Source organism: Acyrthosiphon pisum, chromosome A2 (assembly GCF_005508785.2).
Source record: "Acyrthosiphon pisum isolate AL4f chromosome A2, pea_aphid_22Mar2018_4r6ur, whole genome shotgun sequence".
NCBI lineage: Eukaryota > Metazoa > Arthropoda > Insecta > Hemiptera > Aphididae > Acyrthosiphon > Acyrthosiphon pisum.
The window spans coordinates 51,297,787-51,304,734 of NC_042495.1; the positions used below are offsets into that span (position 1 = coordinate 51,297,787).

The 6,948-nt window shown below is 26.2% G+C and overlaps 1 protein-coding gene across 1 annotated transcript in view; it reads left to right on the top strand.

Annotated features, from left to right (window-relative positions):
• The first annotated feature begins 1,098 nt into the window (after nt 1-1,098).
• Nucleotides 1,099-6,948, top strand: part of LOC100167996 (obscurin) — a 71,176-nt gene continuing 65,326 nt past the window's right edge. The window contains exons 1-2 of the mRNA XM_008180783.3: nt 1,099-1,195; nt 1,298-1,367. The gene's annotated coding sequence lies outside the window, so the exon portion shown is untranslated. The remainder of the gene's footprint in view (nt 1,196-1,297; nt 1,368-6,948) is intronic.

Consider the following 6,948-nt stretch of genomic DNA (forward strand, 5'->3'; position numbering starts at 1 on the left):
TCCACTTTTGTGTGTGGGCATGATCAACTAAATTGTTTTTTTTTATTACATATGTACCATGTACGATATATTTTAAGTAATTGTAGATTGTAATGATATTGTACATTTTCCTAAAAAAAAAAAGATTCTATACGAAGAATTTTATGGAAATATTCTGATTTATTTTGTAACATTAATATACAACACATTTTAACAGTTGGGCTTACAAAAACGTGTGCTTATCGTCTATCTATTAGAAAACATACTTTGGGGGTAGAAAAAACGCAAGTTAATATTCCTAAAAAATACTTTTAGGCAAGAATCTATAGTTATAAATTTAAAATATGATTGAATATTATATAGTTGTATTATACTACAATTTCCACTTTCCCGCTAAAAAAGTTAAAATTTTACATTTTTATTAAGACAAATCATTAATAAATATTTAAAATTATTAATATTTATTACACCTTCAATCTACATATCGATCTCATCTTATCAGTTATTATTTTGATTTAATGTATAAAAATTAGAATGACATATCTGATATATAATTAATTTGTTTACATAATATCATGTATCTATTTATAATGTAATATATTTTGCCGGATGTTTTTTTCATGATTCTGTAATACCTATAGGTATATTATTATATAATGGTGTTATAGGTACCTTTATTTTAAAATAAAGTCTACTAGTCTACTATAGTTACCTATTATTTTATTACCTTAGTATAAGCATTGATTATCAATTATTATCAATGGTAGGTGTAAGTATACTATTGTTTCAAGTGAGGTATATACCTATAGGTACCTATAATTAATAATATATTATGTATATTTACAATTCGGCATAAACGTATATAATATATAAATATTATTACGTATATTATTAGTGTCGTCATTTTTTTTTTCATTTCATTTCTATGCAACAAATATATGTACTTACATAAATTACAAAAAACGTAGGTATAATAAATGCCAAACTATTATATATACACATTTAAATGATATTGATTGAAGAACAAGACGTTTTTAAACGAACATATTCACGTATAAAATCTAAATTTGTCAGGTTAATATTGGCCAACGTTTGGCTTCGTACCAAAATATTTCAATTCGCCCTCATTTGCTATTAGCACCACTCAATCGTCGACCGCTGCTCAAAAACGCAATATTCCGCGAAATAAACTTATAAACATTTCAAAATTTATTAGGTATTATATTGATAATTTATTTAGATAAACTATATGTTTATACACGTTAATATTTTGTTTAATTAAATGAAAAATTGTTATTGAGTTTATTTATATTTTTAGTTTTTGTCAGTATTAGTGAGTGTAATGTGAACAGTTTTTGAACATATTGTTTTTCAAGACGCCTCACTAGGTATGTAATAACCTACTACTAATTATATTATTATGTGTTGGGTTTACGTATTTAAATACGAAATGTACAAGTACAAATATTATTTATTTTATCTTTTGGTAAATAATTATTATTTTTACTACATAAAAATTAAATAAAGTAATAGTTTTACTATTATATTATAGAACTATAGGTATATTAGAATGTTTGTAGAGAGTTAAATAATAACCAATTTACAATTAATATTATTCACAAATTTAAAAGTATATATATTAATGTGTCTTAATTTATTACTAAAGAATTTTAATAGCCTACTCACAATGTATTCATAGTCCGTATTAATGATTTACCTATTAACACTGTATTGACTAATGAACCTAATTATTAAAAAAAAAATGATAACATGCAGTGAATGGCAACTATCTGTCTCTATGTCTTGTCAGATATAAAGTATCAGTATCTCTTAACCTATATAGATAATAATAATTGTTGGTATAACTTCTAATAGATACCTGTTTAAATTAAAGTTATTTAATTTTATACGTATTATAATGTAACCTTATCTAAAAACCGATGACCTAATCAATGAGGAAAAACAAAGATTTATAAATTCGTTCAGATTATACAAGTAGAAATATAGCGATTCAAAAATGTGAATCTAAAAATAATGTTGTTTATCCTGTTAAGGCAGCCCTGCTAAATTACACGGGTACCGTGTATCTTTGTTTCTTGCCAACATACAATTGGAAGCTCTTATTTATTTTTGCAAAGTAATTTATGAAAAGGTAAATAAAAGACGGCCGCAAGTTGAAATAACATTAATAGTAAACACTAAACAGTAGGTATCTATACAATAGTTTGGTCAACTTTTGGCAATTAATAATTTATATAAACTATTCATTTTCATTTTGTGTCTGTATTAAATAGAAAATAATATATTTTTCTATTTTATTTACAACCTATAATTCGATTAAGTTTTTTAATCCAAATGGAGGTACCTTATAATATATTGTATTAATAATTAATATTATATATTATGATGATATGCAGCCATACAGGGTATCAAATATGTTATTGCCGTTAATACGTTTTTCTAATTGATGTTTGCAAATTATAACAATATTAGTCAAAAAATATGAGATGGCAGGCCTTTTTCTATAAAAAATATTCATTTTTAGAAGTCATTAGCCATTAGGTTTTACTATAGGTAGTAATGAATTTTCAAATTATGAGCAAAATTATAACATTATAATCGATTATTAACTAAATTAAATCCTATATAATGTATATAAATGCCGTACAAAGCACGTATGGCCGTATAGGTATAACATTTATAATTTGTTTGTATATTGATAATTTAACTACCGTAAAACCGGGTGAATAGAAACACTTTTCAACTTCAAAAGCTTATAACTTTGGAATGGAAATAACAAAACAGCATATTAATACCTTAAAATGTGGGTCTTTAAACACACAATACAATCATTAAAATTAAAAAAACCGAAATTTCAAAATAGATTTTATATTTATTTTTAAGTACCTATGCTGTATGCTGTTTCTATTCATACTCATGTATGGGTGAATAGAAACAATCATATAAATTTAATATGATTTGTTATTCACCCTGTTCAATTGTGAATAGAAACACTTTTAAAAAATACAATATCATTTCAATACAAATTATATATATTTTTTTTTACATAATTTAATACAACAAAATTAATTCTTGAAAATATGTCAATAATAAACCGAGAGTTTGAATAGAAACAACATTTTATAAAAATTCACAATTTTCTTATCAATGTTTGGCTATAACGGAGGAACAATAAAATAATAATCCTTAATTATTTGAAAACTACACTACTTGACAATCGATAATATAAATTAAAAATAATGATAATATGAAAAACTCGATCGTGGGGACATCGAGCATAACACTGATTTTGTTTCTATTCATCCATCAGTTTCTATTCACCCGGTTTTACGGTACCCAACTATAGTACCTTTAAACGTCCTTGGCAAAGAGTTATGTACAATTAAAATACGTAGGTAAGTGTTATAAATAGTTGCAGCAAGACATTTTTAAAAAGATGTATTAGAAATATTTTATTGATTTGGATATAGGTACATAATACATTTTATGTATAAAATATAAACTTTTTATGACTTATTAGAACCATGAGTAATACTAACTCACAGTGCTCGAATTGGGAAAAATTAAATAGAGGAGCTCAATCAAACTATTTAAAAACTGCGTTCCAAGGGCGCAATTACTCAACACAGACCCGTGGGGAGGAGGGCAAGGCCCCCACGACCCCCACACTAGTACCTTACATACATTTTGAAATTCGAATACCACTTTTCAGCAACACATTTTGAATTCCAAATAGGTATAATATATTTTGATAGCAATATCTACATCTTACATTGTTACAGGAGAAAAAAAATTTATAAAAATCTAATTGTTTATTAAATATACTAAATAGATAACAAAATTAATAATTAATGTTTTTGATTCAAAAGAGACCACATATTTTGATAATTAGTATAAAAAAAATTAAAAATTCATAAACACCGATAAATGATAACTATAACTGAAACTGATAACATTTCATCCGGAACACGACTTAAGATAGCACTGGCACCACGGACTAAGATATATCCTAGTCCGTGACTGGCACACATCAGTATATGTGCCTTAGATAATAACTGACTATATAGGCAAAACACAGGGTGATATTATAATTAATTAATAAACTAATATCAAAAATAATTTTGATATGAAAAATAGTAAAACTTGTTATATAATTGACATCAATTGAAATCCATCCCCTTTAAATAGGTACTTCTATTTACACATCATTTTGTCTTGCTTTTTGGAAGCAAACTCTCCAATTATTTCATTGGTATCTAAAATATCACTTTCAGAACGCAAAACCATTACCTACCTAAATTAGTTAGATATATTTTCCTGTTTGTTTGAACTTGTTTTTTATACTATTATACTATAGGAAACGAACTAACCACCAGGGGCCTCACCATAGGTGCAAATAGCGTATGGGATTTGGGCGTAAATATGGGGGGGTTTTAGGGGCTAAGCCTCCCCATATTTACGCCTATGGGCCCCACTATTTTTTGATATCCATAGTGGTCCCAGGTTCATGGTCACCTGAAGGATCCGGACCTAATGGTATGGGTATCTATCAAATATTTAATTTTCTCTAGTACCTATAGGTACCTATAATAGTATGAGCAATTAAATTACAACATATATAAAGGAATAAAAAAGAGAATCAATACCATCAGTTTTTTTATGAAAATATCTTGTTTTATATTGTTTATCTTATTTAAGGGTATTCTGTCTCTTATCCATCGTAGGTACCCATAGATAATATAAGAATGGATAAGTCACCAGAATTTATTACGCAAGAATGAACATTTTGAGGTTTTAAGCCTTCAAGGGGTCTTATCAATTATATAACAAATACAATTAATGATAAAACCTCTCGCTGGAGTAAGACGCTATTTAAAAGCAGTCTGTCTCTCATCCACATTCCGGACCGCGGCTCCTTATTTTGCTAATATAGGAATGGCCTACTGATGGTTGTACTGATGAAGTTAAAGTAATATGATAAGAAAACTGAAAACATATTTAAATTTGACATGAAGCTTATTTGAGATTGATAATTTTTAAAATTTAATATCTTATCCTTCTTCTGTAATATAATTTTAAAATTTAGAATTTTTAAACTGTGATTATCTATGCAAAAAAAAAAAAAATAAATAAAAATGAAAAGTTTAATTTCAACAATTTTTAAGTAATGTTTTTCATATGAATTTGAATAGATTTTCAGATCTTTATTACATTATTAAAGCTTTATTGTATGATTGACAAAAAATACAAGTGCCACAACCGGTGGAGGGGGGGAGTCCCTGAATTTCTCTTGAGTCGTTTTTGATATTCATATCAACATATAACAGTAGGTAAAGTTATATAATAGGTGTATTCAGTACTCATGTAACTTATAATTACAACGGTACAAAATAAAAATTAAAAACAATTTATATAATGATGCCCCATCATTAAATTTTTGAATTTGTTATCTACTCCTATTTAATATTCACTATATCAAGAAAAAAGAATATAAAATTAATATAGGTATTATATGTATATCACATTATAAGATACCTATCTTTCTTATTAAAATAAATTGTACTTTTCTGTTAGAACTTAAAACTAAATACCTAGTCGCTAGTACCTACCTAAATTAATATTATGTTCATAGAAATACAAATGTTATTATAAATGCACCATTAAACATTTAATATTACTACTTACTAGATACTACTTTATTTTTATTAAACTTAAAGAAAAACAAAATTAAAGTTAGTTAAACGTAAAACGATGCCAACATTATAAACATTAAACAAAATAATTAAATAAATTAAAAAATAATTTCATCCATTATACTTATAATACCTATAGTGTATAGTATATATTTTTCTTCCAGAATTTTTTCTCTGGTTAAAGACTTAAAGTTATTCAATTATGGTTACATTTTACTCAAATTATAATTAATAATCGTGTATATTGAACCGGTTTAGGATATTCGAACGATAAAATATAAAAAAAATCATCTTTTAATCTCAGTTATCAGTGATAACTTATCACTCACCCTAGTGTATAACACAGAACGCTAGACTAGTTTATAATAAAAAAATATTACAATTTACAACAAACATATTATTATATCTTATGACTAATAGAATTCATTATTATAGAGTTAAGAATTACAGTAAATAATTATACACTTAGTTAAAATTATAGTAGGTATAAAAGTACGTAGTCATATATTGTATATTTTACGTAATCTGTGTGACTGAATGTCAATTTTCTACAACGTTCATATTATTACTCTTCAAGTAAATTAAAAATTGTATGTACCTACAACTTACTACAGGCCTACAGCTTATTAGTTATTATTTTCATATTTTAAATCGTGATTCCTAGTATAATAGAGGTTTGAGCTAACGATTCATTATGATTTATGATCACCTCAGTGCACGACATGTACTGATACCTAGGCTAACCTACGTACGCTAACCTATACTAGGTATTTATTATTAGGAAAAAAGTCCTGAAGGAGTACTGGAAGATATTGCTCCCACCTTCCAAATACTTTAAAATAAATTCTTTACTAAATTCTTTTTTATTTAACTGAATTGGTAACTACTAATTAGTAAGCTATAATTTCAAGTTGCATAAAAAATGTATTACATTTAATTTAATTTTAATGATTCACTAAAGAATTAATTGACCAATCATAAATCAAGCTTAAGCCTTTAAGAGACCATTTTGCTTTATCACTATTGAATATTGATTGTTTATGCAACCTACCATAGTTGCTAATACCGTAATACCATAGTTGCCTACCATAATTTTTACTAATGTTAGAATATTGTAAAAAACTATAAAAGTATTGTATTAAGAGGACGCCACACCCGCATTTTTTGTCTCCGTCTTACAAGTGCATAACATAGCACATTTACGCTCAGCACAACATATGTAGCTTCGTCAGTTTAAAAATTAGAGTGATTTACC